The sequence below is a fragment of the Gracilinanus agilis genome, chromosome 3, assembly GCF_016433145.1.
Source record: "Gracilinanus agilis isolate LMUSP501 chromosome 3, AgileGrace, whole genome shotgun sequence".
Classification (NCBI taxonomy): domain Eukaryota; kingdom Metazoa; phylum Chordata; class Mammalia; order Didelphimorphia; family Didelphidae; genus Gracilinanus; species Gracilinanus agilis.
In genome coordinates this window covers 391,574,618-391,589,831 of record NC_058132.1, presented here as the reverse complement: position 1 = coordinate 391,589,831, position 15,214 = coordinate 391,574,618, and the positions used below count along the sequence as shown (strand labels likewise).

Below are 15,214 nucleotides of genomic sequence, written 5' to 3'. Positions count from 1 at the left end.
TGTTCTCCATTCTGAGTTTCTTACTGATCCTTTGTGATGCTTAAAAAGCAATATATTTGGGATTCTATGTCTCATATTCTATAAAATTTGTCTGTTTCATATGACCAATCTAAAGACAAACCCTCTCTAAATTTTCTAGCTCACATAGATTAACTTTGTCAAGACTAAACAACGTCAGCTCCATCTGAAAACACATTTTTGGTTGGACAAATTACTTTCAGTGGTTAAACATTTCATAAGTTTTCATAAGTATGGGGGGGAGGGATTACTATAACTGATATAATTTATGTATATAAACTCACTTTAATTGGTAAACTCAGTTAAGTTCACATACCTTAGAAAGCAACTCTGACCTGAAAGTTGTGTTTTGATCTTGACATTTGAGTACTGGAAGGTTTTAGAAAATTTATCGATGTATAAACTCCTTCAGAGCTCCTAAGAATTACTTTTATTTATCTTCCTATCTCTTACTTCACAAAGCACTTTCAGCCATAGCAGGTTATAATTAAATTTATCTTATCAAATAGCACTAAATATGGTAACTACCCCATCCCTAAAAATTTAAGAAAGTAAACCATTTCCTTTGCCCCAAACTATCAAACTTGTCTGCTTTCTAAATTAACGTTTTCTGTACCCTTCCTCTTCCCCAAAGTATTTACCCTTCTTTCTTTATTTAATTACTTTCCTACCTGTATATTCATCAATTAGTCTGCATTATAGTAATTATTAATTTGACCCACATCTATGATTTCTTTCATGTAGGAAACTCCCAGTGTAGAGTCTGAATCTGAACCTGATTCAGATCAGAACCTTATCTGCAACTTAAAATCTTAGATCATTACCTGGAAGCACCAAGAAGTCATGGAACTTGCCTATGGTCACACAACCTTTATATGTCTCATGTAGAACTTGAGTCTGGGTCCTCTTGACTCAAAGGATAAGTCTAAAGCACACCAGATTCAATGTGTATCCAAAGTATACTTTGCCTCCACCAATAAGATTCTGTTGGTGTATGAAACTTCCATTTGACAAATACAAGAAATTTTTAAAAATACACAATTGTAAATTAAACCAAACCTAGAATTGATTTTAACATATAATGGAATATAGATTGTAAGGGTTACTCTGAATAAAATTCTTGCAGGAATAGCTCAAAAACAGATTTTTTTAAGTAGACAATTTTAGCAGGAATTACAAGCTGGGAAAAATACTTTGAAATAAAAAAAATTAAAGTGACTCCTGATGAGAAAATAATTAGACATAAGTAGAAGTTTCTGTGTTTAAGCATAAAAAACAAGTGATTAATGGAACGGAAATTGAAAACAATTGACTGTTTCTAGTTTCCATTTATAAATTAAATTGGTCTATATTGACCCCTTCAGAGATGTGAATTAAGGGAACATCAGTTAAGGAGTGATTAAGCAAAGGCTAAAAATTACAAATTTATTTTAGGTATCAGGAGTTTTCTAAAAATCTCTGTAATTATATTATTCAAAAAGTTGAAATACTATTTACCTCAAATGCTTACCTATCTATAGGCAAAATGTCATTGCTTTCTAAATGGTACAGATTAAAAAAAGAAATAATAATTTTCTTGTTTTTACAGGTAATAGAACCAGACTGTAAAAAACAGAATTATTTTTATAATTTTAATTATATAATTACATATGTATGCATATGTATATACACACACATTTATACATACTAATATATTTATGGGAAGGGTTGATTTTTATATCACTGGTATTGAGACCACTCCATGTAGAAATTACCTTTACCCTTGCACATTTGCTCCTCTGAGAAACTCATAATTTTAGAGAGTTTCTGGGGGCCCTGAGTGAAAAGCCACTTGTCCAACACCTCCACACTAGTGTTTGTGTCAGAAAGAGGCAGTAAACCTAAGTCTTCCTTACTGCCTCTTTACTACATTATACTACCTCAATTTTGTATTTAAAAAATATGCTTGAGAACAGCTAGGTGGCTCAGCAGATTGAGAGGCCCCACCTAGAGTCCTGGGTTCAAATCTGCTCTCAGACACTTCCTAATTATGGGGCAAGTCACTTAACCCCCATTGCCTATTCCTTACAACTCTTCTGCCTTGCAGCCCATACACACTATTGATTCTAAGATGGAAGGTGTTAAAAATAATTTATGTTTTGCTATAATTTTTTTTTACTAATAAAAGAATTGTATTCAGTTGGTAGTGGGGCCAAATTAGCTATTTGGCATATATGAAAATATGCATGTGTGTCTATTTTTTAATATCACATATTTATGTAACATTTAGGATGGTAAATGGGCAATCAATAATGATAGGCAGAAAACATTTTCAAAAGGTCTCAGGGTATCCCAAAGTGTGTGTGTGTGATTATCTGCTTCGGTGGTGAGCAATTCTCTCACTTCTATCGAGTACGTGCTTTACCTGACCTCATTTTGAGAAAAGGACTGGATTTACCTTATCTCTGCAGAAGTATCTGTCCAGTACAGAGGGCTCAGTATGCTTTAGTGGCTCACTATTACCTATCTATTAACATTAAACTCCACTGACTGGCAATCCTGTCTTATCTCACACTTCATCATTCCAGCAAAACTGTGCTATACAAAAGTGGACTCCTGTCCCCTAACGTGCCTTGTTCCTCTCCTTGCTTGTGCTCTTCCCCAGGCCTGGAGCATCTATCTTCCTTGCCATTCTTTTCCTGTTAACTATCTCCTACCTTTCTAAGTTGAATGTCACTTTCTCCATAAAGCTGTTATTTTGAGCCTCTGTAGTAAAAACCTTCTTTTTCCCTCAGGCCTCACATAGCTAACATTTATGTAGTATTTAGGATGTGTAAGGCACTGGGCTAAGCACTTTAGAATTATCATCCCTAGTGTCAACTGTGTAATTAGAAAATCTTGAACCCTTGGAATTCCTTCGTCTCCCAGCATCCCTTTCCTCTTTTGTCCCCAAGCTGCGAGCTTACTTTGTTTGTATATAGTTGTGGGTATCCCCGCCTGGTTTGTCCATTCTCTGTGACTGTGGCTGGGTTAGCAACCTTTTTATTCTAGCCTTTTATTTTAGTTATTATTAATAAATCTTATTAAATAATATGAAATTAGGTCTTCACCAATGATACATGTAAAACCCAGTGGAATTGCACGTCGGCTAAGGAGGGATTAGGGGGGTTTTGGGGGAGAGGGAAAGAACATGAAATATTTAACTATGGGAAAATATTCAAAATAAAAAACTTAAAAATATATAAATAAATTAAAAAGGCAAGTAAATATAAATATATCTTATTAAATAGAATACTTTGGAGGTATCTGGATATTAATTTTTATTCTTACACAACCCTGAAATTTAGGTGCTAATATTTCCCCCATTTTTTAGATGAGGAAACTGAGGGAGGGAGGTTATGTGACTTGCCTGAAATCACACAGTAAGTGTCTAAGGTGGCTTTTGATCTCAGTTCTTCCTGATTCTAGGCCCCACACTCTATCCACAGTGCCAACAAGCTGAATTGCACTTGATTTTACAGCTTTAAGGGGCACTTATTTATACATGATGTTTTGTGGGATATTTATATTATGTAATTTGTTTTTCTAATGTAGTCCCTTGGATAATGTCCTGTTCATAAAAGTTGCTGCTTATTACATATTCCTTGAATTGAATTGTTTTGAAACAAAATGAATCAGACTTCTGATCCCATGTGTATGTTGTGAAACTTTAACTGTTTTCAGTTTGGCAAAGACCTTTTAGCTCTGAGGTCCTTGTCAGGCTGTGTTAAGGCAGCTTTGAATGATCTTGGGTTTAGTCTGTGCAGGAAACAAAAGCACTGATACGTAGTTCAGTCTGAAGGAAATAGAGGTGTTGTTTAAATGCATGAATGGGGACCAATTTCCAGGCCCAGGGTTCTAGCCAGACACAGACCAATAAGGCAGATTTGAATGAAACAGCACACAGCTGAGAAGAGGCTCCCTTCACTTACCATGACCTCAAAAGACATGCCTAGTGTCACTGGATCTGCACCCAAAGAGGAATTGCTTCGCTCCCAGATCTTATACACTTTGCTGGGGTAGGAGCAACAGCATACTAGAGTTGTCAATCGTCATCCCAAGTTCTGCCTCATTGCCCCTTTTGAATAGATAAGACAACCTGGGACACCATTTCAATAAATGAGAAAATAAGCAAGAGTGAGAAGGAAGAGAGGATTAGGTGAAACAAGTTGTATTTCACTATGATGCTTGCAGGCTTCATCTAACTTAGGAGGAGAGACCCTTTAATTTTTCCTCGGTTCTTTTCCATTCCTAAATCTTTGGACTTGCTTAAATGGCCCTCAAATATTTCTGTAACACTGAACAATCAATCAGCCCTTGGTTATATTGGTTCGGGGAGACTGGTATAGGTATAGGAAAATATATTAGATATATCAGCTACAAAATTGCTAGTTAGCCCAAGGTGAGATCTCTGAAACACAAATATTGTGAATCAAGAAGTTATATTTATGCAGAGGAATCCACAAACTGTGAGAGTAGGTTAATGTTGGGGAATATTAATATGGATAAAGAAACATAAGAAATATGGTTTTGGAAGTATATGATAAACCAGAGGTTTATCAAACTTGCTTCCAGGGCTGAAACTGTCTGCAAAACACCCAAATGTAGCCTGAACCAGACTAAAATATAATAGGAAATATCTAATAAAATTAGTAAAAATACAGTACAACATTAATAATCTTAATTTGTGGACTTCTTGCTCAATATTCAGTCATTAGTGGTTTATTTCTGTTAGAATATGGCACCACTGTTATAAGCCTTTCAGCCCTAAGTCCATAGTAAATAATGAATGCAGAATCATAACACAAAGGTAGCATTGCCTGATATAGTATTCCTCGCCTTACAGATTTTATTTATTTACTTTTTTTATATTTATATATCTCCCTCTACAGAATGAAAGTTCATTGAGAGGAGAGATTATTTCATTTTTGATTTGTAATCACCAGGACCTAGCAGAACAAATGACATACATTTGGTAATCATAACAAAAGCTTGTTCTTTAAATTATTGGAACACCTCTTAAAATTTGTGTTTCACAGTAATTAGCTGATTGTTTATGGGAATAACATAATAAACCCTAAGGTTCATTTTTTTCTCTCCTGGGTGGCTTTATGAACTTTGGATGAAATGTAAGCACTTAAAATGCAGTTACTCTGAGCCCCCCTTTAGGAAAATTCCCAATATTAAAGGCAAAAGTTGGTCCTTCTGGCTTCATTTATATTCATATATTGGTTAACTGTTGTTATCTGGTTATCTCTATTTCTGCTTAACTTTTGTACTCTGTAATTGAAGCAAAATTCAGATTACTAAAAACTTTTGGACAATGAAGCATCAGATGTCCCCATTGCCAGACCTTAGGAATCGTCATCCGGTAACTGGCTAATAATTTGAATGATTCAGCGAGGTGTGCTGTACTTGTTCCCACTTGGTAATTATTAATAGATTTAATTAAGAATTGTTCTTACCTAACAAAGATAATTACTTGATTATGGGGATAATCAATGGAACCCCAACCTTGCACTCTCCCCTTAATTTAATATTTGCTGTCCTCAAACAATCAACTGAAGTATTTGGGATAGTCCATATTTCAAAATTCAGAGACTCTATTCTCTCTTTTGTCACTAAAGCTCTTTAATAGCTTTGGTGTGGGTGAGGGGAAGGCCCTTCTTTCCATTTTTGAATGCCTTCTCCAGAGCCTTATAATAAAGAATCTTGGGAAAAGCCTATGTGGCACAGTTCCTAATCAAATCTGGTCATTAACATTTCCTCTCTCCAGAAGATTTAAAGTCCCACCATAATATAAAAAACTAGCTTCCTGTTCTGATCCTGAGACAGCCGCCCCTCTGTCTGAGTTGGGAAGAAATATAACTCCCAAGGTTTCTAATGACTTATGGTCCTTTCTTGCTAGATAATCAGTTCAATCCTTGCTGAAATATACTTAAGCAATGATAACATTGTTAGGCTATGCAAAACAGCAAGATTAAGTGCACATAGCTTACAAGGAACTAAACATAGATAACAAACTAGACAATATATGCATACAGTGCTTATATAAAGCAAAGAAATTTATAAGAAAGAAAAAATAATAAAACAGGAGCACAGAACAAAGTATGTGGCAGAGGGGGTATCCATTTCTCCTTTATGGAGTACTCTTACTCTTGTAATTTCCATGGACCGTATGTCATTCATTGACAAGTTACTCAGCTTCTCCTAAAGACTGGCTCTTTGTAGCGTGCAGTTATCAGCTGGATTGGTCAGGCTGTTTCTGGGCTAGGGCAGTGATACCTCTTACTTGCTGCATCAACTCATCAGCTCAGCTTGTGCTGGATGAAGGCTGCCAACCTGCAGTCTCCCTAGATCTAGCAATGCTTTCTGGGCCATAGTGTGGATACATACATCTCTAGGATGCTACTCTGTTAACCTTGAGACTCTTATGCTGATGCCACCAACTCTAAAGGTCTCTGCAACTGACTGTGTTCAATAATGGGACTTCTGATGGCACCAGAGTTTTTGCCTACACATGTCTATTTCAGATGACTCATTATAAGTCATTCTCCTCGAGAAGAGAGACCTTGGCTTTGATCTTAGCATTCTTATCTTCCTCCCCACAACTTTGAGCTGACAGATTTTTTTTTAATATAATTAAACAAGTTTTGCAGGGCTTCAAGGCTGTTGAAATATTTACCTTCTCTTTGGTATGTGATGGATAAAAGATGGAATGATCAAGGAAACAGAGATTCAGTCTTCTGAGCCGGTCAATTTATTAAGCAATGCTAGAAGGGGACAGTTAGGTGGCCCAAGTGGATAGAGATCCAGATCTGGATATTGAAGGTACTGGGTTCAAATATGGCCTCATACACTCCTAGCTGTAGGAGGACACTGAGCAAGTCATTTAACCCTGACCTTGACTAGCCCCTACTACTCTTCTGCCAATACATAGTATTGATTCTAAGATGGAAAGTAAGATTTTTAAACAAATAAAAATAAAACACTTTTGATCTCTCTATTTTCATCCATTTTCATCTAGATCAGTGATTCCCAAAGTGGGTGCTACCGACCCCTGGTGGATGCTGCAGCGATCCAGGGAAGTGGTGATGGCCATAGGTGCATTTATCTTTCCTATTATTTGCTATTAAAATTTTTTAAAAAAATTAATTTTCAGGGGGCCAAGTAATATTTTTTCTGGAAAGGGGGTGGTAGGCCAAAAAAGTCTGGGAACCATTGATCTAGATTGTGCTTAAAACTTCTTAGACTCTAGGTTCAGAACATAAGAAACAGAGAGTCACCTAGAGCAGAGTTTAGTGACTTTCTAGGAATTAAAGACAATATGTGTCTGAGGTGAGTCATTAACCCATGTCTTCCTCCCTTTGAGACTGGCTCCCAACCACTGTTCCATAGAAGAATTATGAATACACACTAATATGCCATTTGGATTGATTTTAATGTTATCATTAAGTGAATGGCATTCAGAAATAATTCATGTTTTCTAAGTTATTTCATCGTTGCAGGCAATAGAATGAATTATTCATGTATATCATTCACATAAATGGGAGGAGTTGTTTTATACTTTTGTCAGACATTCAGTACCTTTAAATAAAGTTATACATGACATGTATGCATATTGTGCACATGTGTAGAGATACAGATAGTTCATAAACTTCTCTATATTGGAATCAGTTTGCCCTGAGGTAACATCCTTTCACAGGAAATACTTAGGAAAAAATCTGAGATAGAAGTAGCTGAGTACCAGAAAAGGTACAGCACTGAATTTAGAGTCAGAAAGATCTACATTCCAGTCCTGCCTCAAATACTAGCTGATTGACCCTGGTCAAGTCCCTAAACCTTTCTCAGTCTCAGTTTCATGATATATGAAATATAAGCCCTACAAGGTTATTGTGAGGATTAAATGAGATAACTCAAAGAGTACTTTGCCACCTTAAGGTATATATAAATGTTAGCTATATTGGTAAAATAGAAAGTCTGCTGCTGCCCTAATGAGCAAGAGACCTGAGTTCTAGTCTCAACTCTGTTAGTCTCAAGTTATCTATCCTTTAAGGCCTCTCACAATTGCTCTGGTATAAATTTTCTTTCATCACTTATAAAATGAGGACTTTGTCTTAGACAGACTCTTCCAATTCTAAATGCTTGCTATTCTGTGGTATGAGTGAACTGCAATAAAAAGAATTTGGCAGAATGATTTAGAAACAAAGAATAACAGTTAACGTTCTTTAGCATGGTGTTGTCTATCCTTAAATTCAGGTATTTCATCAAAGCAAAGTACTTAAAATGAAATATTTAATCATAGTAACTGAGAATGATGAAAATCTTTCCATGTTTTCTCATGCAGAATTAACTTGAGAAATTGAGATGAACTGAGATGAAAAGGAATTTCCAAAGGAGATTACATTAAGAAACCTTTTGCCAACTCACTAGGAGATGGATAATTTTCTTGCTTTCTCAATCTCTTTTCTGTATTGTTCATCAGTAGTGCTGCTTACTTTGAAGAGTGAGCTGGGCATAATATACACATGTAAAAGAGAAAAAAAAAAGTCCTAACTTTCTAGATGCCTTTAACTGTGCTTAATATGACATTACTAATTCACGACAAGTATATTTTATTTTAATGTTCAGATCGTTGCTCTTGGGTTTGTGCCAGGTGAATTTAATCCTATTACTATTCTCATAATGTGAAGTACTTTTGTTTAATGGTATATATTAAAGATGCTGTGGATAGCTTGAACTGGATCAGAGGAATGATTTGGCAAGCTCTGCTAACCTAAGAGAATTTAAGATTTCCCTTCACATTCTCACCCAATGTTGCATGTTGTCTTCAGGAAAATCATCATTTAAAAAATTTATTTAAAAATTCTTTAAGTCACCATGGAAAGTTTAAAAAATAAATTAGCAGTTATACTTGGTGGATATAGTCATCAAGTGGGGTGAATTCAGTTTAGGAATAATCTCATTTTTGCAAGAACAGTATCTTCAGTTACTTGTTCTTTACAGTCTTTCAGTATGCAGCACCCGTTTTAGGATGCTCACCCAGTTCTGATTCCAACTCTAGAGTTATGTAATCAGAGAGCATCTGCTATCTCAGGTTCTGGGGGGGTAAACCTGGATATATGTGCTCCTCAGCTACTGAGCCCCAACTGAGGTGCTTCTCATGAACAATTAACAAGTAGTGGCAATTAGTTATCACCAAAGGGATTTATTTAGATGGAACAAGAGCAATCATTACAAAACATTTCCCTCTAAACCTGGAGTATACACTCTCACAAATATGCATCGTGTCATTATGAAGATTGGCTTCAAAATAGTGGAAAGGCAGATATACAATATGTTCATGTAGAAAAGACAATTTACAATGCCTTGTCCTGCAGGACCTGGAGTACATTCTCTCTTTCTAGAGTCCTCCTGGACCCCTGTTGTTACCCTGGGGCTCATCGTCTCTGCTGTGTGGCTTGTACATCTGTCTTCCCAGGGCCTTCTCCTGTCCATGACATGACTCTTGATTTCCAGGGTTAGGTTTTTGGGGGATTTTTTGTTTTTGTTTTTTGTTTTTTTTAAGCTGTCTCTTCCCTCTGGTGACTGTTTCTCTGCATCTCTATTTGTCTAGAGTGTGTAGTTCTGTTCCCTGCTGCATGCAGCAATGAAAATTCTGCTACTGATCCAGTATCTCCCCTTCAAAACCACATGACTAAAAGTTTGTGAGGAAAGGGAAATTCCCTCTTTCTTTCTCCCCATCCCCTTGTCAAAGGATTTTCCTTCTTGGGCAGCTTCCAGTTTGCAATGCCTCTAACTCTCAAACTGGAACTGCTTCTGAAATTTGTCCTGGGATTAGCCATTTAAAACCCCAGAGGTGTGGCTAATTTGCTTGCTCAGATAATCTTGTTGTTCTCTTCTTGACTTAATCAGAAAGGTGTTCATTCCTCATAAAGGGATCAGGGACACATCTGTTACAGTTAATTTAACACCTCATTAACAACTTGTGATTATATTTGGGGCCTTCTGTGAATATGCATCAATTGATTGGGGGGGGGGGGGAAGGGAGAGATGAGAAGGTCAAAATTCCCCTCCTCCCTAATGTGTTACATTTTGCTTGTTTTCTAAAAAAGAGCCTTGCAAATAGTAAGTACTCAATAAATGCTGATTGCTTTTCCTTGACTCATTAATATTTAGGGAAAATTTGGCACTGAGACCTTGTAGACTTATGTAACTCATGTAGAATGGGAACATAGGTCTGGAAGAGTTTGTAACTAATTAAAAAAGAATGAACTGGATAAAGCAGGTAGCAGATCATGAGTTATTACATTTGGATTTATAACCAATAAAGAATCTGAGGCCATTTCCCCAGAATGGCATTGTTTATTAATAAGGGCATGCAATTTGATTAACCAAGAATGGATCTTTCACTGGCCTCCTTGAGTGAAAAGACCCTCACTGAGCCTTGATTCTCTACTGTAAAGGGAGATGTGTCCTCTTTCTAATTGGCCAGACAGTGCATCCCTTGGACCTCTCCTGAACGTCCCCATTGCTGAATATTTCAAGAGGAAGCAGATTTAGAGACTTCAGCTTTGCCTAAACCAAGAAGATGCCAGCACCCCCCAGCCACATGGCTGGTCCAGTATATTTTCTCATGGCTCACAGTTCTCTGTGGCTGAGCAGCCCTGCCTTTAATCCTTTTAAGATCTTAACAAAAGATAAAGAGTTCCAGCTCAGTTTAATAGCATATTCCCCTTGCCCTCCCCAAACCCACACCATGCAGTTACCTTAGCTGGAAAGCAGGCTGTTTCAACCTGATCTTGGGAATCTAAGGGGATAATGGTTTTATATAGCAATGTTACTAATAAGCAACACGATTTAATATTAACTTTCTTCATTATTAAGAAGGTATATTGAGGGGCAGTTAGGTGTCTCAAGGGGATAGAATGCCAGGCTTGGAAATGGAAAATTCTGAGTTCAAAGCTGGCCTCAGACACTTTCTACCTGTGTGACTCTGGCCAAGTCACTTAACCCCATTTACCTAGTCCTGATGGCTCTTCTGCCTTTAAACTCTTATTTTGTATAGATTCTAAGAAAGAAAGGGTTTAAAAAAAAAAGAATATATATTGCTATAAAGATATCTAAAAGGCAAAGGGAAGAAACATGATGAAGAACAATTGAGGGAAGATTAATGGAAGGAGAAACAGAATTTATTTGGGCATATTGTAGTTCATTGGATAGAAGGAATAAAAGATTCAGAGAAAGGATAACTAAAATTTCATGGCATAAAGCCTAGTGTGCAAGTCAGCCCAGGAAAGATACAAAGCTCTCAAGAAGAAAATTTGAAAGAAACAAGGAGAAACAATTGTGATGAGGAGGAAAGGGAGGATTTGTCTAAGGATACTGTTGTGGTAGACATATAAGGAAGCATTTATTAGCTTAAAATTTTAGGCAATATGATAAAATAGAATCAGCAAGCATTATCAAGTGGTTATTATCTCTAGAATTATAAGACCTAAGTTAACATTTTGCTACTGAGGCTCACTCTTGGATAACCTTGGGAATTCTTTTATTCCCATTGTACCTCAATTTCCTAATTGTTAAAGGGTTTGATCTACATAGCTTTGAGGTCTTATGTAGGAAGTAGCATTTTGCTAAGCTTTTATGTAAAGAGATTCTAATGGTAAAAAATGGAAGCAATGACAGGTATAGAGACATTCTGTAAAGTCAAGGAAATGGAGATAGAATATCTTGTATGTTGAATAAGAATTTGATTTTCATGGATGGAATAGTGAGTGAATACAAATTATTTATAATGAAGCATGGAATGATAGTTTCCAGATAAATTGTGTAAGGCTATAAATTATAAAGAAAGGAATTAATATTCAACCCAAAAGTAATAGGGATTCACTGGAAATTTTGAGCAGGTAAGTAATATGGTTAGACCCTAATTTAGGCATATTATTTTGGCAGCTCTGTGGGAAAGTGGGGTTTGGAAAGCTAAGAAAGTTGAGGCAAAGAGACAAATTAAGAGGCTATTAGTAATAAATGTAAGTGAAGGGAGAGAAGAGGAGGGAACAGCTGTCATTGATATTATGGACCTAAAATTGACAAGATTTGGAAAGTGATCAAATATTGGGGTGAGGAAGAGTAAGAATTTTTAAGTTATCTAGCCCCATGAAACTATATGCCAAGGTAGTAGATGAATTGATGATTGAGATTGATGAACCATCAGTGATTTCAGAAAAAATGTGGAGAACAGAAAAGGTCACACAAATTTCTTATATTTTTCTTGTAAATGAGATGGAAAAATCTGAAGTGGATGGAAACATAATTAGATAAGCACAACATACTGACCACCAAATCTGACATTACCTTTGTTTTCTTTAACATTTTACCATGAAATTGGCTGAAGGTACAATGTCATTCATGCTTATTTAATCAGAAGATGATACAAAACTGGCAGAAATAACTATCAATTCAAATGACATGCTTAGTCCCTAAAACATTGTGATGGTCTAGGGGGTAATGGTTTTATATAGCAGTAGCAGACTGATTCTCATAAGATGGAATTTCATTTAACCTTAAAGGCCTTCACTTGTATTCAAGGAATGAGCTTCTCATGTAAGATATGGATGAAACATGATGAGACATTAACTTTTTGGGATAAAAATATATGGAGATTTTAGTGGACTGAAAATCTTAGTGTGAGTCAACATTATGAAGACATTGCTTCCTCCCAAAAAAGCTAATTAAAATTTAGGCTGACTCAAGAAAACCAAATTGTTCAAAATATGGGAATTGACAGTATGACTGTATCTGGCTATAGTTATTTTAGAGATATCTTGGTAATGTTTTGATAAATGTCATTTTGATAAGCCAGAGAGTCTCTAGATGAGAACAGATTAATTATTGTGGGCCTTGAAATTGTGCCATATATGGTCTTTTGATGTAATTAGTGATGTTTAATCTGAATAAGGGAATATCTGAGGAGATATTAAAATTATCTTTAAGACTATCATGGGGAAAGGACTCACTACTTTTTTTTTTGGTCCAAAAGAACAGAATAAAAAAACAAAAGATCAAAGTTGCTGGGGGACAGATTTTGGTGACTGATTTCCTTGCACTTACAAATTACCTAAAGTAAGAGGTTTGATACTAGATGAACCCTTCCAACTTTGACAATTTGTAGCTCTGTGTTTTATATAAATAAAGAGAATTGTAGATCAAATGGATACAGAATATTTAAAATATGGATTAGATAATAAAAAGGTACATAAATAACTACTGGACTTGGAACTGCATTCACTGTTGTGATTTTTAATTCTTTGTTTTGTAGGGTGTTCGTCACCTTTCTCCTTTGGTGCAGTTTAACACATAATCAGTCATCAGTGTAATGACAAGTATTAGTCTGGTAGTAATTCATCATAGTCTGACAAGTGCCAGAATTAATCCTCACATATGTATCTCCTGAAACAAACAACAATATTTTTATGTCTGAAGTTGGCTACAATTTTTAATGATACATTATTTTGATCCCCAAGGTCAAATACAAATTGTTTTTAATCATGGTTTCAAATTTAAGTGAAATTGATAATATTGTTCTTCCTTCCCTTTAAAGTGAAGGGTGATATAATGATCATATTACAAAAGAAAATATCTCTGGGATTTTCTATTTGGAAATAGAGAGGGATATAAAAAATAATTGTTTATAATGTATAATATTTGTCATTATTAATTTGTAAACTCAAACTGACAGAAGGCCTACTACAATGAATTCAAGAAGATTAATATGAGTGGTAGTTATATAACTGGTTCCAAAATGCTAATGAATTAATATTAATTAATGGCATTGGATTGAAGAATATGATTATTTTACTTGAATAGCTTGTTGTCATATAAAGACAATAATGAAACTACTGATCTGTTGTTTTCTCTCTAATTGCTGATGATGAGCTTTGCATATGACCATTTCTCTCATTCAGGCTCATGTTTGCAGGTCAGTTCTCCAAGAAAAAAGAGTGAGTTCTTTCCCCAAGAAATAGAAAAGCTAATGGACTTGCATAGTATCCTAAGCATGTTATCTAGCCATAGAGGAATTTTAATTAATTCTCTGACAAGTCCTGAACAGAGATAGTAGTATTAATCAGGTGAGTTTTCATCAGTATGGTAGTCAAATATGGGTGACACTTGAACATTACTTCTAGGTAAGCCTAAATTAGAATCTAAACATTCATAGTGCTAAAACCTGAGTGTGGTAGTGTCTGCATAATTCCAAAGAGTAAAGAATTTAGTAGGAGGCATGATATAAATAAAACAGTATCAAAATAGCAGATAGAAAACAAATTTTTAGCCCTTGTTATGCCATTGACTAAGTTAGACCATGGGAAAGTCACTTAACAATATAAGGCTTCATTTTCCTCATTTTAAAAACAAAAGCATTAGAATTGTTGCCATGTCCCTTAGTAAAATGCCTTTTCATTCTAAAATTCTCATATATTGAATATTATTCCACATGCTCTTTGGCCATGTATCATTCATTCATTAATTTTTTTATTGAATCACTAATATAAGCAAGTTATCTATGCTAGTATTTATGGAAAAATAAATTAGATATGACCATCTAGTATATATATATATATATATAGTATATATGACCTTAGTATAAGGGATGTTATGGTCTTGCAAGAAGGGACAAGACATGACACACTGCCTTTAATATAAATCAATATACAACATCTCAGAAGAATGGTAAAAATCATATATGTATATGTTATATATACATAAGTTCATATCTGTGTATGTGTGTATATATGTATATATAATATATATAAAATTAGAAAAGGGAGAATTTACTTCTAATCCAGATGGTTAGAGAAGACCACATTTTAGCTGAGTTTTTTAGGATGAAGAAGATTTCAGTAGGTAGAGGTGGAGAGGGAGGACATTCTAAGGCTAAAATATTTTTTATAATGCCAACATTATACAAATGAACATGTTTAAGGAACTTTATGGCCTGATGAAAACTGAAATGAACAGAATCAGAAGAACAATTTATTCAATGGTAATAATTTAAGAACAATTTTGAAAGCTGTAAGAACAATAATAAATACAATGTCCTTCATGATTCTAGAAGACTAATAATAAAACACACTGTCCATTACAAAAAAATTAAGAGGGAAATTTTTAAAAATAT

General features: G+C 35.2%; 1 protein-coding gene across 2 annotated transcripts in view; it reads left to right on the top strand.

The window, feature by feature from the left end:
• The window catches only part of DMD (dystrophin), a 1,921,557-nt gene that overhangs the window by 57,606 nt on the left and 1,848,737 nt on the right, over nucleotides 1-15,214 (top strand). The window lies entirely within an intron of this gene.